This window comes from Eretmochelys imbricata, chromosome 4, assembly GCF_965152235.1.
Source record: "Eretmochelys imbricata isolate rEreImb1 chromosome 4, rEreImb1.hap1, whole genome shotgun sequence".
Lineage (NCBI taxonomy): Eukaryota > Metazoa > Chordata > Testudines > Cheloniidae > Eretmochelys > Eretmochelys imbricata.
Window position 1 is genome coordinate 110,057,855 of NC_135575.1, and position 20,866 is coordinate 110,078,720.

The following is a 20,866-nucleotide window of genomic DNA, read 5'->3' on the forward strand; positions in this document are numbered from 1 at the left end:
CTAACAAAGGTATGAGATAAAGGACTGGCAGTTGTGAGCTCCTTCAAACAATCCAATTGCGCACTAATAAAGTCTGTGGAAATAGGGCCTGACCCTAAGAAGCGCACCCCCCAAAGTATCTTCTGCTAAAGCCAATGGGAGCTGCAGGTGCTCAGCACTATGTTGGTTGAGGACTGTGGTTTCTAACAGACATTAATTAAAGTCTCTTCACAGAGACTTCTTACACTAAAATTAACACTTGTTTGAACTGCAAATCAGTCGGAGCATTCTGAGTGCAATTTGTCAAGCAAAGAGGAATCAATCCAAGTGAAGCAAAGATGGAACACTTTAACTGTAGGCCTTAATACAACCCTAACAATATTTCCCAACAATCCTCTCACATTCTTGCTGGGTTTCCATAAGTAGGATTCTCTAGCAGGAATTTCATTTTCCTCTAACTTCTTACAAAAAATAACAAGGTAACATACAGTCAAATGAACAAGTACGATATTTATCGGTAAGCACTTCAGGGCAGGAGCCATCTATTACTCTGTGCTTGTACGGTGACTACCACAACGATGCCTTGTTCTTGGTTGGTCTGTAGGCGCTGCTGTAATAAAAGTTTATTATTATTAATGATACTAAGTAAGCACATTGAGCTTTAAATACAAAGAAACTGAAGCTATGTCTAAATGACCCTCAGGAGCATTATATCATTTATCATCTATCATTTATAAAACCTTAATCTAAAAATCTCTCAGGAGTGCTAGACATCTGTATTCCTAGGCTTTTCCTGAAGAGATGGATTGATACATGTAGGACAGTCTCATAGGTTAAATGATTACCTATGGTGGGCAAATACCAAATGCAATTTATATTTTGACCAATTGAGTCAGCTTTGGGAAGGAAGCATAAGTCTTTGTATTATAGATATTTATTTTTGTTTTCTACATTGTAATGTTTAAGCAAGTAAGTCCTTTGCAAACACATTAACAAAATTAATAGACATAAGAGTAGCATTCTTCCTCTCTGTGCTTTCTCTTGCTCTAATTGAAGTCAGGATCAGATCTCAAACTGGGTCTTTGTCTGTTACATTCAAGTCTACATATTTCCCCAGTGCTGTGTGTCTTATTTAAAATCAATCCAAGATGCATTATTAATAGAGTGCAAAGAGAGAATCCCATCTTTACAAACTTGTGACTTTGTGGACTTGGGCAAACTGAGTCTAGGTCTACGTATCAACTAAGAGTCTGTCAGGCTTAATGCTGGTAGAACATTATTAAGTTGTTAAAATTGCAGTAAAATGCAATAGTGTTTGGATTTTCCTAAATGCTGGTGAATGAATGACTGTAATACTCATGTGCTAATCTCTCCATTTCTCGTGTTAAGAGTAATATCTGTACCTGTGTGTTACATAACTTCCATATGGCTGGCACAGACCTCATAATAATGAGCCATTAATCATTGCTGAGTTTTGCCCACAGAAATGGCTACACCCCTTTGCAGGAGAGAGTGGTCAGTTAATAAGCATTAAAAAGCCTCATGTCCAAAGGAAATGCCTTGATTCTCAACACAGCAGGTAGAACCAGTTTAGAGGACAATGTAGAAGGGGAAACACCCACCCAGGGAGGAATCGCACAGGATTACTTCACCAAAGAATTGGCTCATGGACCTCCCCCCAGTCCCCTGTGAACCCTAGAGTCAGAATGGTCACATGGCAGGATTATGGATAAAAGCTGCCTAGCAGAAGGAAACAAGGTTCTTTTTACCAGATTGGATCTTTAAAGGGAAGGACTTTGTCTTCCAGGTGAAGGACCTCGAGATACCTGTGACAACCCCCAGGGTACAACCTGGACTGTGGGACCACTGTGTCCCCTTTACCTCTCTGGATCAGAGTACCTCTCACATGGCTCTGCTAGTGTCCAGCAGCCCCTTCAGGCTTCGCTGTCACATAGCCATTAGCACACGAAGGCACACCCAAAGTTACATACAGGCTCTCACAGCCTCTCATGAACTATACACAGGGAGATACCAGAAAATCTGCCCAGCACCAGCCTTGCATACCAGAAATGTACAATCTTACACTGTTCCAGACCTTCTTGATCAGTGCAAGCTCATTAATTAGTTTGCTACTTCAGAAAAGGATAGTGGACATGCCCCAACCTTTTATAATCTGAGCAGATTCCCTAAACACTTTAGACAAATTTACTGGTAAAGATAAAACATTAAAATAAGTTTATTAACTACAGAAAGATAAATTTTAAATGATTATAAGTGTTAGGCATAGAGGTCAGAGTTGGTTACATGAGAAATAAAAGGTAAAATCACGGTTTAAATCCTAAACGTGATCAGACTAAGCAAGATTTGAATCAAGCAGTTTTTCTCAGCCCACTAGGCATTGCAAACAGTTCACAGTTCTTAATACACAGGCTGAATTCCCTGCTCAGCCTGGGACCAATCTCCCCAGTTCAAAGTCTTTTCTTCCAAACGTTTTTGTTGCCTTCAGAGTAGGTGGGGGAAGAGAGAGGTAAACTCATGGTGTCATTGTCCCTTATTTTAGACTCTCAGTTCATGTGCCTGGACAAATATTGGCTCACACCATGGAGTTAAGCATCACATATCCTGATACCTTGCTGAGTTACAGAGTTGAGCAATCCCCCATAGTGCAGAGCTTGAGCAACTGTCTTTTATTGAATTGTAAATCTCATATTTATAATTCCCCTAGTGGTCAATGGCTGGTGATAGTCACTTAACAGCAGTCTGGGTGTGGGTCACCCACTTTGTTGCCACTGGAGAAGTATCTGTGAGCATCCCCCAGACTCTCAACATACTGTATTTCAATAACAACCATATAGCAAAATCTCATAACTCAATATACAATGATGCTATACATATTTTGACAGAACAATGAGTTTCAGCAAATCATGATTTTTCAGAGGATACCTTAAAAGGCATTCTTTGTACAAAATATCATAACCATTTACAAGTGGTGATTGTGGGGGTTACAGTGTGCTATTCTGAAGTACCAAGTGTCACAATGCCACAGCTGGGGTAAGCCTCAGAAGCTGAACTATAAGACCTTGTTACGGTGAACAGAAATTTGATAAGATAATAGACTTTGCCTATCTGAGTCTTTAGTATTCTTAGCATTGTGAAAATATCTCCTCCTTCATTTTCATTCAATATATAAAGCCTACATAAGTTTATTACAGGATTGGACTGAGTGTTGCCCAGTTGGATACAGGAGGGAGATCTAAGGAGGATTTGACCAGTGGTATGTGTCTGGTCTCTTTGGAACAGAGGAACTTGGATTTTCTGTGACATTAAAGTAAAAGGGCCCAATATCACAGAGGTTCACTTACTTGGTGTCAAGATGTACTGAGGATCCCAAGAGTATTGTTTAAACTGTATACTGAGGCTGGCAAAAGCCTCGGAATTTAATAAGCCATGTGATTAACTGGTGTGTCTAAGGAATTAGAGCCCTAGCTGACACTGGGTTAAATTCCCTATTATTGAACAGTTCTGCCCTGAAGTAGAACCTACAGTCTTGAGATACGCAGGGGCATGACGCATACATTATAACTTGTCACTGTTAACAGATCATAGCAGCAATACCTTTCTCTTCTCTTTTCATAGGCTTACTTGGGAATAAGCAAACAACATTTTCCAATCTACAGCTTCACCAATGAATTGTGCTAACAATTATTAAAGTCAATATTACATACACCTCTTTCTCCTCCAACAAGTGCTCCTCCACGAGGATCTTCCTTCAACCCTACTTCCTTGCATGATAAGGTGTTCCCTTCCAACCCATGCTATCAATGTCGGTAGAGCCACTTTTGGAACTACTTCTTTGCTATGGTTACCTTCTCACCTCCTGCCCCGCACCAAGTTGCCTTGTCCCTTGGTCATTGGGCTTTCCCTTTACTCCAGTTGGCTGCAGCCAGCATCCTGGCAATATCTTTTGGGAATGAGATTCCCATGCCCATGGCTTTAGCTGCAAATCCAGCCAGGTACTGTTGTCCCTATTCAAAATCCTTGAGTACTTATTGGTGTTTCCCTTGCCATAACAATGGTGTGCACTTGGTCTAATATAATCATTCACTCCAAATTATCTTCACAAAAATAAATTTTTCTTTATTTTGGAAAGTGGAGGGAAAATGTAAGGAAATGAAGCTACACAGAATATAGCATCTCTAGGAAAAGCAAAATGATGCTAGGATGTATGATAACTCTGGTGGCTACAGTCTTTTGACTTAAACCCAAATACTCTTTGAGTTCATTGGGTCCGGAATTCAAACTGATAGACTCCATGTTTTCATTGACTCTCTAGTTCAGTGTGACATGCTCCTGCAGCTAGCAGATACTGTGGGTCTAATTATTGTTCCAGCTACACTGGGGTAAATCAGGAGTAACTCAGCTGAAATCCATGGAATTACTCCTGAGTAGATGAGGAGCATTAGGCTCTGTATTTTTTCAGCTGTCAGTGTTGCAGATACAGTTGTTTTGGGGACCCGTGGAGTTGTCATGAAGTGTAAATGACTACTAGATAAGAAAGGGAGTTGACCCATGTTTCCACTGATGAGGTCTGCATACTTAGATCTTCTGTAGCTGTCACACTGGGGGTACATATATATATATATATATGAGCATTTGGAAGAGCCCTGCTGAGCTTCACTTCTTTCATCCAGAAAATGTCAGCACTCCCTCGGAGAAAGCAGTAGATTTACCACTGAGCATATTTTCACTATAGTATGTTTCATAATGGGGCTTTTACTCAATAAGTAAATGGTCTATTTTCCCAGGATTTAAGATTTCCTACTCAGCCCTCTTCTTAAAAGACTTAAACTCAGGGGGGAATAGTAATTCGTCAGTCATCACAGCCCAGTCTTGGCCTTCTCTTACACAATCTTCAAATTCTACTGGATATTTTGTGTAGGGATTTTAATTCAGACTATAGTCCTTGTAATGATAATTAGGGTTACTTCCCTTCTCTGTCTTTTATTTAAGTGAAAAATATAACAATAAAGCACCAACTATGACTCATGTGAACTTGTGAATGGGTGAAAGTAAGTTAACTTACTATGTAAAAGACTTTTTGATAAAATGGTTTTCGTTATCTCATCTCTGTGATTTATGGGTGCTAACAGGTAGTCAAGATTCCTAGTGAGGGAAATAGAAATCTGAAAAAAGATGCATGAATTGAAAACACTAAATTCCCTTTGGCTGGGAGGTCAGTCCCCTTAGAGCCTGGTCCAAAGCCCATTGGAGTCTATCCATTAACTTCAATGAGCTTTAGATCTGACCATGGTTTTGTGAGTGAGGACTGGGATCCTGAGCTTTTTGTCTCCCACAGGTTTTACAACAGCATAGCTCCAGTGTTGCAGTGGAAGTGCTCCTAACTGACAGCAATGTCAGGATCAGGCCTAGAGGCGCTTATAACTTGATCAGTTATTTTCTGCTTAATCTATTTATCTGAGTTTCCTTAAGGGTTTTACATGTTGTTGCCCCTTTGCCAAGCAGTAGCACATGTGAGGGCTCTGAAGTTGACTTTCTTGTTGGAGGAGAAATCAATGATGTGCAGTCTATACAGTGTAAAATAAAGAAGTTGCACAACCAGTCCTTGAACAGCGGTGGCTAAACAGCACACTGGAAATACTCTTTTTCAGGAATCTTGGACAAAATACCAATGTCCAGTACCCAGGAGCAACTCTGTGCCACAAACTGACTCTAATTAGAGATATTAAGGCAGTGAGCAAACTCCCTTGCTTCTGGCAATGCTTTCTACAGAAGAAAATACCTCATAAAACTAACAACAATGCAGCATTGTTCAAAGACTGAGCAATGCTTAAATGGTAAATTAAAGAACTTGTAAAGCTATATGTAACAGCCAACTGGTAACTCCTGCAATACAGTATTTATTGTGTGGTTAAAGAGTTGACTGGTGGTTTGAGCTGTGTTTTTTACTTTGTAATTCATGAACACCTACTGAGCACTAAGTAGGAACCTGTTTGTTATCCTATTTAATCTTTATATAACTGGTAGGTAGTTAGGTGCTCTAATGATAACAAAGTCAAAGCAGATGTTTGAACAAGTTTAATTATGGCAATTTAGTTAAACCTGTGAACTTTTCTAACATAGACAAGTCCTTAAGTTCCATTTTGTATTTAAAGCATCTTGTAGGACAACGCACATTTTTTATATCTTGGCTGTTTGTTGATTTCGTTGCTTTCATTTTTTCTTTGGTTAATGTCTTCAGACTATGTTAGGAGATTAAAGATCAACTGCAGGTGCAGATCTACACAAAGGTAGGTGGTATCTAGTGCAGGTAGCTGTGCTAAACAGTCTAAAGGGGCTGGAGTTCTGCCCTCACCTCTTCCCCTGCCCCAGCCAATGTAGTAGGCCTGGCACAAGGGGAAAGCAAACATTTAATCCTTTTAAAAGTTCCTGCTCTGGCATGGGCTCCCCCTGTGCTGCAGAGGCATTCTGACGCAGTTGGCCAGAATGCATTTAGCTAGAATACGTCTGGAGACTGCTGCTGGGGCAGAGTGCTCTCACACAAAATAGGATCATGGTTTTAAATTCCAGAATAAAGCCTCTACCAAATACAGTTTATTTTTCAACTGTGGGAGGGGAGAGGTAGCGATATTGTTTTCTAATACATAAGCCCCCATATAGCACTTTACAAACATCAGCTAATTAATCCAGAGGCCCAAATTACTCAAATGCACATATAATTTTTTCTCCCTGTAGTAGGAAGAGCGCCTGAAACATAAGCCCTTTTATCAGAGGCCTGGTATGAGACAGGACCTGCTCACAGAATCTGGCAAGAACAGGGCTGATATTGCAGAAATACACATTCCTAAGAAGTGCTAGTTACAGTGTACTTATGCAAACACATTGTGATATTAAGTGGTACCAGAACACCCTGATATTAAGTATGGTACAGAAACATTCCCCAAAAGTAACAGGAACACATTGACCCTCCTAAAAGATAAGGTCAGGATGACAGTACGTAATAGAGATGTTTTAATTTAATCAACATGTACAAGGTGATGGATAATAACTTACCATGTTAGGGGGCAGTAACTAACTATGCTGGAAGGGAAGTATTAACTTCTTTGTAGGGGGTATAAAAATGTATTTCAGAGGGAGTATTTTTGTTCTGCCGTTTACTGAGTTGGTCCATTGTTACGGCATACATGTATTAGTGGTCCGGTAGAGTTTGCTGGATACTAATACCGTGCTGTGTTGACAATAAACCTGGATGGGTGCCTTTGTCCCTTAACGGATCTTGTGGTTATTGGGTGGTTTGCTTGAGGTCTGCTGTGCCAGCTGTCTGCGCAGGGCTGGGGCAGCACACAGAGGGAACACACACACGCAGCCAAACATATGTTATCATTTTACCACACTGGTGACCCACAACCGCTGATCTGGTAAGTAAGCGAGCTGTCGTCTGTAGGAATTGTGATCTAACATAACAGAAAACAACAAGCCAGGGAAGATTTTTGCTCCGAGTGCTGAGAGTAAGGGCAGGAACATAAACCCATCTCCCAGCAAGATTTTCACCTTATTTAATAAAACAACATTTTTATTACCAAGACACGTTAGGAGTAAAAATATGATAGCCTCTATTTTATGTAGCCATTGATCTTTAATCTGCAAGGACCTGGAGGTTTTCCACATTGTCATTGCTTTCCGGCCAAAATACGTGACTGCAGGGAAATGGATAAGTGAGTGCCAGTGCGGCTTTTTTTTTTTTCCTATGAAAAGACTGAAGTTGCTTTGTGTACATGTGTGGAAAATGCTGATATTTTGTTTCTATAAATATCTTGCTGCCTGCATGCCATATTTCATTTATGCCGTTTCCTAGGAGTATTTGGCTTCTTATCACTTTGACACAGGGTGCTGAATTCAAATGAGCTTTTGCTACAGTTTACCTGGCAGACTATATTTGGAACAGTGGTGACTGTTGTGCACTTCATGAGCAAGAGTAACTACTGAATGAAACAGATTACACTGAAGCACTGCAAAACACTAAGGTTTATAAAGCATACACTTGCTATATAAATACTAGAGAAAATACAGACTTTCTGGGCAGGTAGGTGTGTGAATATATACTGTGTATATATGTGATGTAACCCCCCACCCCCTGAAATAATTCAATACTATTCTTGGGAATTTAAACACATGGAAGTAATGAAATTCAAAGTTTCAGTTCCTATTCACAATACCACTGTCCCAGACAATCCCGGGTTTCAGGTCACTGCCCCAAGCCTCCTGTCCCAGTAGAAGGGAATATTTCCTGCATTCAGGGTTGCCCAGAGGAGGGGCAAAAGGGATAGTTTGCCCAAGGCCTCCTGTTTGAGAGGGCCCCGAAACCAAGTGGCATTGCAACCTGATACACGTGGCTACAGCGCCACTCAGGTTTGGCCCAGCCACCCCTCCATCTCCATCTGCAGATGAGCCAAACCTGAATGGCGCTGCATCCCACTATAGCCACGGGAAGTTGGGAGGTCTTGCATCCACAACTCAGCCCCTTTTGTGGGTCGTGATTTGTATTGCTGCGTCTGCCATACCGTATTCATAGCCCATATTTCCCAAACCAAAAACCTGTATTACCATGGAGTTAAGGTTGAGTGTATGTATCAACAATTCCAGAGTTAAAAACACGATGCTGTGTCCCTCATTTGGCTGCCAAGCAGGGTGAACAGACCAGTAGAGCTGGTTGAAAAATTTCAAACTGACATTTTTTCACAAAGAGCAAGGTAGGGTGACCAGACATCCCAGTTTTAAAGGGACAGTCCCATATTTAAGCCCTCCTGCAGGTGTCCTGTCTTTTTTTTTAAAAAAGGGAAAATTTGTCCTGTATTTTCTGTCTTCCTCTCCATCAGTACTGGCAGGTCCTGCTGCTGGCTGGATCCCTGCTTGCCAGCCATCCACCCACTAGTGGTGAGAGGGGGGTTCAGAGGCTGCTGATGGGGGTGGGTGTGCAAGGCTGGCGGCTGGGTGAAGATGCAGCATGTGGGGCCTGCCACTCCCCGAGCTGGTCCGGCAGCACAGCCCCCGCTGCGTGCCGGATCTTGGCCAGCACGGCTCCACCACCTGTCCCGTTTCCAGCCATCACTGGCTATGCGCTGCGAGCTGTGGTGGCCGGTCGGCGTGGGCAGATGCCAGGGGGGCGGCCGGTGACATGTTGCCTCTGCTGCACACCCATCGGCCCTTTACATGCTTTCCCTCTGGCTGTCCTCTCCCTGCTTTGCCCCTTCACCCCACAGCTCCGCTGTTCCTCCATATCCCCTCTGGCAGGGCATGTCCTGCTCCCAATGCTGTGTGGAAAACCAGCCCCTGGTCGGAGTACTCAGCTCACCAACAGCCTGCCTGGCAGGCTCCTTCCTTCCTCCACTGCCTCTGGCTGGACTGGCACCCCAGGAAAGCCCAAGACCCTCTGGCCCGGGGTGCTGGCCAGGAGGAGCCGAGCCCTGCATGTGCCAAAGCCCCGCACAGCGCAGGCACATAGGCAGTGAGTTATATGGGCCCATGGTGCCCGTGCTCCACCAATATTCAGGAACATGGGCCAGGCTCCACCAATGTTTGGGCTTATATTTCATAGCCGTCCCATCCATAGGATGGACCGGGGTAACCGCCCCGGGCCCAACGCTTTGCGGGACCCTGCACTTCAGGGGGACGTGGGGTCAAAGGTAGTTTGGGGACTAGCGGGGGGCCTGGTGCTGGCAGCAGTAAGTGACCCAGCCCCGGCCTGCCCAGCCCTGCCTCTTCCCACCCCTGCTCCACCCCCTTCTCCCCCCAGCTCCACCCCTTCCCCCAAGCCCCCGCCTCACTTCTTTCCAGCTTCTGCCTCCTCCCCCAAGTGACGTCAGGAGCTCCTGGGGGCAGGGCGGAGTAGGCTGGAGTCAGGTTACTCGCTGCTGCTAGTCCCAGGTCCCCCACTAACCCTCCAGACCACTCTGGACCCTGCGTCCCCTGAAGCACAGGGTCCCCCAAAATGTGGGGCCCGGGGTGGTCACCCTGCTCCATCCTAGGGACAGCACGGCTCTGCTTGGACCCGTTCTGGGCACCACCAAAAATTATACAAACCTGGTGCCCATTGGCATGGGGAAGCTAAGCTCTGGAGTGATGAGGGGAGAGCGATTTCCCATCTGTTCATGCCCCAAAACTGCAGGCTCCACAGCATCAGGGTAGGGGTTTTGCACCCTCTTCACTGCCTCCCACCCAGGTCCTGCTCCCAGGAAGCACGGGGCTGCTTCGTCCCCTAGGAGCCCTCCTCTGTTGAGCCACCTCTCTGGCCAGGTTCGGGGAAGCCCCTGCAGTCAGGTTCCCTGGGCACTACTGCACAATGCATCCTTAGAGCTTAACCCCTTCCTGCCCGTGCTGTAGCCGGGGGACAGGAGGTGGCTGGGTTACTTCGGTGGCCAGCAGCAGCCTGGAGGTGTTAGCTGTCTTTTGACGTTGTGCAGGTAGGAAGGGACAAGTTGCTTCCAGCCACACAGGAGTGGTGAGGAGGGGGAGAGATGTGCTCTGCAAAGACACAGGTCAGGTCATCCCTTCCCTGCCCCATCCCCTGCGGCTGGAAGCAGCTCCCTTCCCTCCCACCCAATGCCAAAAGGCTGCTGCTGGCCACATACTGGTGTGAACCCTGGCAGAAATCTGGGGAGCGGGGCATGTGACCCTGCGTGCCCCCCACATGTTGCCTCAGGAAGATGCGGCACCAGGTACCAGGAGAGGCGGATCCATCCCAGGGGCCCAGCCAGGCATAGAGGGCAGAAAGCTTTGGGCAGGGAGGGTCAGGTCTGTTGATCACATCCTCTGTGTGAGAGAGGTGTATGGGAGTGTGTGTGTCACCCCCCGCCGCCGCCCCATGTGAATCTTAAAGATAAGAAGGTAAATAAAAAGAATTCACTATGGAGTATTTCTTTTTAACAGGGGCTCAGTCAACTTGATGTTAATTTGAACATTTGTACGATTGATTGCCGTTGAACTCGCTTGAATATGAGTAATTTTACCAGGTATCCCATATCCAGCATAGGGAAATATGGTCACCCTAAACCAAGGATAATTTTAAAACCAAACTTACAGCCATTGTGGGAGACTTTTCCAATGCTCCCAGGGGTTGGGCTGTCAGCCCTTGGTGGTATTTGTAAACACTGAGTGCCTAAAGTCAGGCATTGAAGTCATCTGGATCTGCTGTACACTCAAGGCCTGATCCTGCACCACTGAAGTTAGACTCTTCCGTAAGTTATGTTACTGTACAGCTGCTGACTTCTGTCTATTGCTTGGTCTCATGCACGCTTAGCTGCTTGCATCTGTGCTGTGTGCACTCACCATGAGTGACTGTGTGGGTGGAAAATGTGATGCACCGTGGTAAGTATCCCAGTGTGCCCCGTGATGCTATCCGGTGCAGTACCTTGTGGGACATTTTTGCAGTTCTTTGTGTGATACTAGTGATTCGCTCAGGGATTTCTGGGAACTAGGAGTCAAGTTCCCACAATGTCACTTTATCCATCCCATAATGTTTGTTCCATCTCAGAATTTTTGCACTATTTATAAAACTCCCACAATGCCATGCTCTGCTTTTCGGTTTCTGCCATCTGCCTGGCAGAAGCATGGACCCTGCAGAGCTCAATGCAATTGTAATAACTGTTGCTAATACAAGTTGCATGATTTTCCTGTGTCTGAGGAACTTCTGTGAATACTACTACAGCCAACTGTATGATGAGGAGGAAGAGGAGATGCTCAACCATTACTGGATGAACATAGCAAATAAAAATACCAAGTTGCATCTGGCATTCACAGAGCAGCTCCACACAGTGGATCACTGCTGCTGGTCCCAGGAAATGAGCAATGGCTGGTGGGATCGCATTGTTATGCAGGTTTGGGATGGTGAGCAGTGTCTGCAGCTTGCAGAACTTTCAGATGAGAAAGGCTACATTGTTGGATGTGTGTGCTGAGCTCATTCTAGCCCACCAGAATGAGACCTGCATTTATAGTGGAGAAGCAAGTCTTTTTGTGTATCTTTTAAGTTTCCTAGCAAATTATGAGCAGTTAAGAATGATAAAAGAAAGAACATATTATTTTGATCAGCTTATAATATTAAGGTCTCAACTGCATAAAAAAAATAAAGTATAGAGGAGAAAGATATGGAAATTTTAGAAGATTTTTTTTATTCCTCAATGTACTTGCACTGTTAAGTCTTTTGTTCGTAAATCATATGCTCTTTGGCCGGAAATTTAAACTATCCAAAGCTTTAAACTGATGGTCTTTAGTAACTATATATATAGATTTTGCTTGGATTTGAGAAAGGAATTAGTAATTATTTCTTCAAACCCTCTGATTAATATATACACTCAGAATAAAATCCCAACCCCAGTGAAGTCAAAACTCCCATTAACTTCAGGAGAGCTAGGATTTCACCATCAGTATTTAAGACTTTTTGATAATTTTATTAACAGGTTCTTATTTTTAAACCTTGCTTATTTATGATTAATTGTTTCATGTTATGTAATTTCTGCCAAATTTATCAATAGACTTAACAGTGCAAGTACATTGAGGAATAAAAAAAATCTTCTAAAATTTCCATATCTTTCTCCTCTATACTTTATTTTTTTTATGCAGTTGAGACCTTAATATTATAAGCTGATCAAAATAATATGTTCTTTCTTTTATCATTCTTAACTGCTCATAATTTGCTAGGAAACTTAAAAGATACACAAAAACCAGTAAGAGTAGCTGGACAGTGTATTGTGTAAGAATTGGGTGGTGTCCCTTGAAATAATTTCTGAGCACCACCAAAGGACTCATAGACTATTTGAAGGGCTGATACTCCGTTCCTGAACATGTAAGCCTTTCATGTTGTGTACATTTAGTAAACATGGTTCTCTGGAGCCCCAATGTGCCTGTCCGGTTTCTACATATTTTGTCGTTTAAAGTGCAAAAAATGGAGACAGATTAATGGGCAGAGTTGAGGTCAGACGGCTGGATGATAAATGCAGTTGATTACGTGATGCTACAATTTGTTACATGATTCTGCAACTTATCAGTGAATGTGACCACCACGTATATGGTATATATTAGTCTATATGTATGTCCACTATATTCCATACACAGGTCTGTCTAGGGTTATTGAGGTGCTGTACTAAGTTAAGAGTAGGAACTCATCATTTTGTTTCAATTGTACAATTGTAATTCTATCTAATTGATTTTAAAGGAAATAAACCTGCTAGGAGTGCTTCACTTTTCAGTGGATAACACTATCTTTAAGCACATAGCGCTAGATTCTACTTTCATGTACAAACATAAATCAGGAGTTACTCTGCCAACTTTGAGCAAAATGGATAGGTAGAAAAATATCTAGTTCTTTTTTGTGCAGGGATAATCCCAAAATGGTTGAATGATAACATCACATTTCACATGTGGCTTGGTTTCAGTGAAGTATAGCCATCCGCTAAATCTGAAAAGCGTTTTTTTAAAAGAGGGAAACTGTGTTTTGTGTGTATGTATCACACCATATTTTAGGTTCTTATGTCAACACTTGGTTAAGAACAAACAAGGTATTTGGACAGTAATGTTCATTTTAGAAATGGCTTTAATACAGTATTACTGAATTTTGCTGCGAAAGGTCCACGTATGTCGCTGGACGGTAACATAGGTGAGGTTTTATGGGAAGAAAGGACATTGCAGTTTAACACACACACACACACACACAGGAGAGGTTTTCTTTTTGGAACTAAGTTCATGGTTTTATATGACCTCTATTGATGCCTTGGTTAAACCCATTTTCCTAAAGAAGAGAGGATTTTTGTTTCCATTTTCACCTCCATTCGCCTTTTTTTTTTTTTTTTTTTTTTTTGGTCTTAAACGAGTAAGAAGGAAATTAAGTGCAAAAATGTAAAGAAACTTAGGGGGACTGTTTTTTAAAGGTGCTAAATGTGCATGGTTGCTCCTAGTTTCCACTCTGTTACTTAGTCATAGAATCTCAGGGTTAGAAGGGACCTCAGGAGGTCATCTAGTCCAACCCCCTGCTCAAAGCAGGACCAGTCCCCAATTTTTGCCTTAGATCCCTAAATGGCCCCCACAAGGATTGAACTCACAACCCTGGGTTTAGCAGGCCAATGCTCAGACCACTGAGCTATCCCTTCCCCAAGGAGCAAAAAGTCCCTCTTGCTCCTACTGGCCCCTCTACTGCTCAGCTCCTATTGGATTCATACTTCCAGATGTGCACCATCTACTGGGGCTGACCTTGGAATCCACCTTGGGGATGTCCATACTAAAAGGTGTGATTTGAGTTAATTGATTGCTAATTAACTTGAGTTAACTAACATGTTTGCGTATGCTAGGCTGCATACGCCATAAAAGTTGATTTGCCTAGGGTAAACCACCAAACTTTGTCTCCTGAAACAAATGTTTGTAGAGTATTCAGACTACCAGTGTAGGTAGCTAGAGTTAATTAGCATAGTTAATATAAGTTAAATTCTCTGTGGTTCTACCTGTGGAGAGGAAAACAGACTAAGTTAATACAGTCACAGGATGTACTAACCTCTGCTGGATTTGTGTGTGGGAACATCTGGAGGAACCCAGATGGTTCCCTTCATCCCATCTCCCCACTTTGGCTCCCCTCCAAATCCAAAGATTTGGAACCCCACAAAGTCCCCACAGAGGGAGAGGCAAGGGCAAGCGTACAACAGAAGATGAACTCTTCTCTTCTTTGGGGGCAGATTCCTTCCTGCATGTGTGTACATGTTGGGGTGGGGTCTATATGTAGCATTCATATTAGTGGACTACTTTTGGTATAAGAGGTGGATGGAATGCCAGGGTTATATTTTCCAGGACCCTGTCCCTTTAAGAGGTGGAACTCTGCTGAAGAGGCAGAGGGACACAGCTCTGGTGAGCAGGTTGTGGTTGCAGAAGGGTTTGCTGCTCCTGGAAGACTCTCCAGGTTTTTGCAAGCTGTGGTTTTTTTTTTTTTTCGGTTGGATTCAGAGAAAAAATGTAATAACATGCTCATGTTAAAACAGCCCCTGGCCTTGGAGTGTGACATATAGTTACATTTGGACAGAGAAAACTACCGTTGTGTCTCACTGAAAAACATTTGCAATGGCACAGCGGGCACAACCTATGGAATGGTAAGGTGCACTAGAGAAGTCAAAAGCCAAAGGTCTTTAAACCTGAACAAGCAGACGAAACATTCAGTACAGACACTGAAAAAGACTGAAGAGAAGGCATGACAAAGTACTTAGCACTTTGTAGTCCCTCTCCTGTAGCAGTCAAGCACTCCAAAGAAAATAATAACCCATCACTGAAGGGAAGGAAAATACTCAGCAATATGAATATTATTCAGAGCACTAACCCTCTTACCCTCTCTTCTACCAGAGTCACAAGTGAATTAAGATCCCTAAATAGAGGAAACAATTCTGATAACACTATCTCCTCATCTGAATTTTTCTAAGTCTTGGAGTGTGGACAAACAGGATCAATGACGATACCACCAAATCATTTCACCACACAGAATTTAAAAGAAATTATATAGGTGAAATGATAAAGGATCATTCCGTCCCCTGGCCTTCACTGTGGTGAAGTGTGTTGGGTGAGTAAGTGAACAGCTTTCTGTACACTGCCAAAGTCAGGACATCTTACAAAGATATATTGCAGTAGTTTATTATTATTTGTATTCCCATAGTGCCTAGAGGCCTGAGTCATGGACCAGGACCCCAGTGGGTTTATACTAACGTTATATTAGAGAAGGTAGGAGACATTGTTAGTCAAAGGAATATGTGAGGATAGAAAATGAACGTGAGTTCTGGACATGGTTGCAGGACCTAGAGAAACAATTCATAAGCTACACATGGAGATATTTCATTGTGCTCTTTATTTCGTGGTTATACCAAGCTCAGACAATCCCATCTCTCCTCACAAGTGAAGATGTGTTAGAAAACATGGGCAGGCAGAGATTTTGGAGAAAGGGAAGAGAAGGAAAGTGAACCTCTTAGCTGGAGCAATGACAACAACCTTCTAAACATGACAAGGTCTGTGTCTGAACCCAAGACATTTAGATGATGATCAGAACATTTCACTTTTAAAACATTTTAAAATTATTCTCCCACCAGGCATCTGAATGAGCACACAATTCAGCTGTATGTGAATGCCCTTAATGTGTGATCCAGGAATTGCATATCCTTGTGCACACTTGATTGTATTGACTATTTAAATGTGCAGCATATTCTATCTTTATATCATGCTCATCACCGAGTGCTTCTTTGATTGTGTTGCCTATTTTAAATGCATGTACCTATGGATAGTTGATAGCATGATCATTCATATGCACTTGACTGCATTTATTTGTGTCATGACTTTAAAAGGTGAACCTGCAAATCTTCATAAAAAATCACCTCATATACCAAAAGTTAAGACAAGCAAGACCCTGCATGCACACTGTAGTGTTATTTCCTAATCTTGAGAACCTTATTTCAAAACCATATTTTTTCAAGGAAGGGAGGATACTTGTTCTTATGCACAGCTAGTGTATGTACATTGCTAGGTTTAATGTTTTAAAACAAAGCAAATTTTGAATGATCTGATGTGCAATACAAAACCAACCAAACATTTGAAATAACTTTTTAAATATATAATTGTTTTCCATGCTTGGAAAACTCAGAACAATTAATTTATTTTGAACTCTCCTCACAAAAATTGTTTTTGGGATGAGACAAAGCATAGGAAAATTTCGGCCCCCAATGTAATTTTTAAAACAAGCTCTGAATGAAAACAGAATTTTCATTTGTCAGAGAATCATAGGGTTAGAAGGAACCTCAAGGGTCATCTGGTCTAACCCCCTGCCAAGATGCAGGAATTGTTATGTCTAAACCATCCACGACAGATGACTATCCAGCCTCCTTTTGAAAACCTCCAGTGAAGAAGATTCCACAACCTCTTGAGACAGTCTGTTCCATTGTCCTACTGTTCTTACAGTTAGGAAATTTTTCCTGAGATTTAATCTAAATATGACAGGTTTCAGAGTAACAGCCGTGTTAGTCTGTATTCGCAGAAAGAAAAGGAGTACTTGTGGCACCTTAGAGACTAACCAATTTATTTGAGCATGAGCTTTCGTGAGCTACAGCTCACTTCAAGTGAGCTGTAGCTCACGAAAGCTCATGCTCAAATAAATTGGTTAGTCTCTAAGGTGCCACAAGTACTCCTTTTCTTTTAATCTAAATATGGTGTAGTTTGAACCCATTGCCTCTTGTCCTGTCCTCTGTGGCAAAAGAGAACAACTTTTCTCCACTATTTTTTATGGCAGTCTTTCAAGTATCTGAAGACAGCTATCTTATCCCCCCTTAATCTCCTCTTTTCCAAACTAAACATACCCAGTTCCTTCAGCCTTTGTGCATATGGCTTGCATTCCATCCCTTTGATCATCTTTGTCGCTCGCCTCTGGATTCTTTCCAGTTTCACTACATCCTCTCTATACATTGGTGACCAAAACTGGACACAGGACGCCAACGGAAGCCTAACCAGCACCAAGTAGAGCAGTACTATTACCTCCTGTGACTTGCAGTTGCTTTTTTTTTCTTTTTTTGCAACAGTATCGCATTGCTGACTCATGTTGAGGTTGTGATCCACCACAACTTCCAGATCCTTCTCAGCAGTGCTGCTCCCAAGTCAGTTTTCCCCCCATTCTGTATTTGTGCATTTGGCTTTTCTTCTCTAAGTGTAGCATCTTACATTTGTCTTTGTTGAATTTCATTTTGTTGTCTATAGCCAAGTTCTCCAGTTTATCAAGATCCCTTTGAATTTTAGCTCTGTCCTCCAAAGTATTGGCAAACCTCCCCCCAGCTTTGTGTCCTCTGCAAACTTGATCAGCATACTCTCTATACCTACATCCAGATCATTAATAAGGATGTTAAACAATGCCGGACATTACACAGTTCCCAGTGGAATCCTACTTGAGACCTCCCTCCAATCTGACATCATTCTATTAATAAAAAGAAAAGGAGTACTTGTGGCACCTTAGAGACTAACCAATTTATTTGAGCATGAGCTTTCGTGAGCTACAGTGAGCTGTAGCTCACGAAAGCTCATGCTCAAATAAATTGGTTAGTCTCTAAGGTGCCACAAGTACTCCTTTTCTTTTTGCGAATACAGACTAACATGGCTGTTACTCTGAAACCATTCTATTAATAGTTACTCCTTGTTTGGGGTTGTTTAACCAATTATGTATCCACTTAATAGTAGTTCTGCTGAGCCTACATTTCTCCAGCTTACTTATCAGAGTGTCATGTGGGACTGTGTAAAAAGCCTTGCTGAAGTCCAGTTTTGTTACGTCCACCACATTCACCCATCCACCAAATCAGTTGTTAAAGAAGGCAATCAAGCTGGTTTGGCATGAGTAGTTCTTGGTAAATCCATGCTGGCTGCTAGTGATGACCCCTTCATTCTCCAGGTATTCACAAATTGAATGTTTTATACATTGCTTTAGTAGCTTTCCAGGTATTAAAGTCAGGCTGACTGGTCTATAGGTCCCTGGCTCCTCCTTTCCCCCCAAAAGTAATCTTTCTTAAAGATGTCAGAGGTTACACTATTGCATTATTGAGTATGATTTTATTTTATTATCTTATAGTAGTGCCTAAGATCCCCAATCAGGGCTCCATTGTGTTAGGTACTATAGAAGCACATAATAAAAATACAATTCCTGCCCCAAAGAGCTTATGATCTAAGTATAAGATGACAGACAACAGACAGGGGAGCACAAGATAGCAGTAAGAAAGTTATAGTTTTATTAACCCCAAATAGTGAAAAATTATAAGTTGTGGCTTCAAAAGTTCATGAGATTTTATTAATTGAAATTGGGGGTTCTTTTACTTTTACTTTAGCTTCTGCTTTCTGAGCCTCAGGCTGTACTTGGGTCACATTTTCAGTGTTTCCTCTATGACCCTGAGGGCTAGAAACGTTGTTTTAAATGAAAGCTGAGATTTGCTTGTAATCACTTGTCTCCAGGAGCTGGGATTTAAGTAAAACATCAAATATTGTGTGCCAACTCTGCTATTATGATAAGTTTAATAAGCAGTGGTTGCAGCAGAGGTCCCAACAGCCCTGGGTTTCAAGGGTTGTCCCACTTTGGCCTACAAACTCCTCTCTCTCCATTAAAGCAGCTTCTATCCCATAGGGTTGGCTGGGTGTGGCTTCCAAGTCAGGACACTGCAACCTGGCCCCTTGCACGTGGGGTTGCAGCGCCACTCAGGTTTGGCTCAGCCCCCCTGACAGGGAGGCAGGGCAAATTTGAGTGAATGGCACAGTGACCCCATGTGCCAGAGGCCAGGTTGCAACACCTGGAGCCCAGCCAGCCCCATGGGACAGAAGCTGCTACTGCAGGGTGGACTTGTCTGCAGCTCTGCCCCTCTTCCCCCTCGCTCTCCTACCCCCCAGGGGCAGCACCTGGCGTGCTTTAGCCCCTGGAGATGTCGAGAGGTATAGTAAGCTGCGTGTTTGCCTATAAGAGTAGTCAGCCTGAGGAAAACATTAAAATGTTCCTCCCACTGCCAGCTCTTGTCATGCAAGTGAGAGTATGTGTTGATTCTTTAACTCTGTAGCAGGAAGCAAGGCAGGAAGTGACATGAAGAGGTTCTGGGTAGAAGCTCAGCAGAGAGAGACAGGGCAGATTAAAGAATAACCATGCTCCTTATTCTAATAATGTTCCTTGTTCAACATCAGAAGAAAGTGACTCCTTCACTGATTTTTTTTATTGTAGTCAGTCCTATATTCTCTCTAGCACACAGCTGTACTTTCTTCCTGCTGCCTTTCACAGTGCTCTCAGGACTTGTTCTTTCCCCAAACTCACTGCTGCAGCTTCCTCCTAAGTGCTTGCTAGACCTTCTCTCCCCACCATGTCCCTAGCAGCTAGCTATAGCACCAGATATGGACCTAGATACAAGGCTGCCAGGTGTCACCCACTCAGCAGTCCCTTCACACATCCAGCAAGGTTGTAGGGAGACAGCTGCATTCCCCTATAATTCATCCTCCCGACCAGTGGGGCCGCTGTGTGCCAGCTGTAATGATCACACACTGCGGTGGCTGCCTACACAGCGCTTGTTTTTGTTGTATTGTATTGCACTTTATACATTTAGTCTGTTAACTTCTAAGGGCAGGGACTCAGTTATTTGTGTGGATGGAACATCCTCTGAGACCAGCACTTCTGGGAGAGAGCAGTTGTGCCTTCTCATCACTCAACACCACTGCTGGAGGCAGCTGATTAGTCAGGGAAGTCTCTAGGATATGTCTGTGTTGCAGTGTGATTGCAGCAGGTGTGATTGCAGTTGGTAGACCTGGGCTGGCTTTGACTGAGTTGGCTCGCTAACAATAGCAGTGTAGTTACAGTGGCACTGGCGGCAGCTGCCCAAGTATGTCCTGGATGGGATTGCATGCAGGGAGCTAGCCTGCATTGCCTCCTGATCTGCCTTGGCTACACGGCTATTTTTAGCGAGCTACCTCGGTCAAAGCTAGCTCAGGTAGGCCTACACATGCTGCAGTCATACCTCCCAGTTGCAGTGTAGATATGCCCTAAGGGTATGGCTTCACTGCATGCTAACCGGGGATTAAGCTATCTCAGATTAGTCAGTGTATAGTAGCCTAACCCACCACAGTGGGACCAAATTGTTGATATGGGCTCATGGCTGTCATGCCCCATGTCCTCACTGTGGCTAGATTTGGCTGTGAGAAGCAATACAGCTATCTTGGTGCATAGCCTGTGATTCTTGGCACCTCAACTCCCTGCATTGTTCAACGCTCACATTTGCAGGTTCTTGGGGGGTAACTTGTCTGCACATTATGTGGGTTGTGGAGGAAATGGTTTACGCCTGGGAGGTTCATCTCCTGGCAG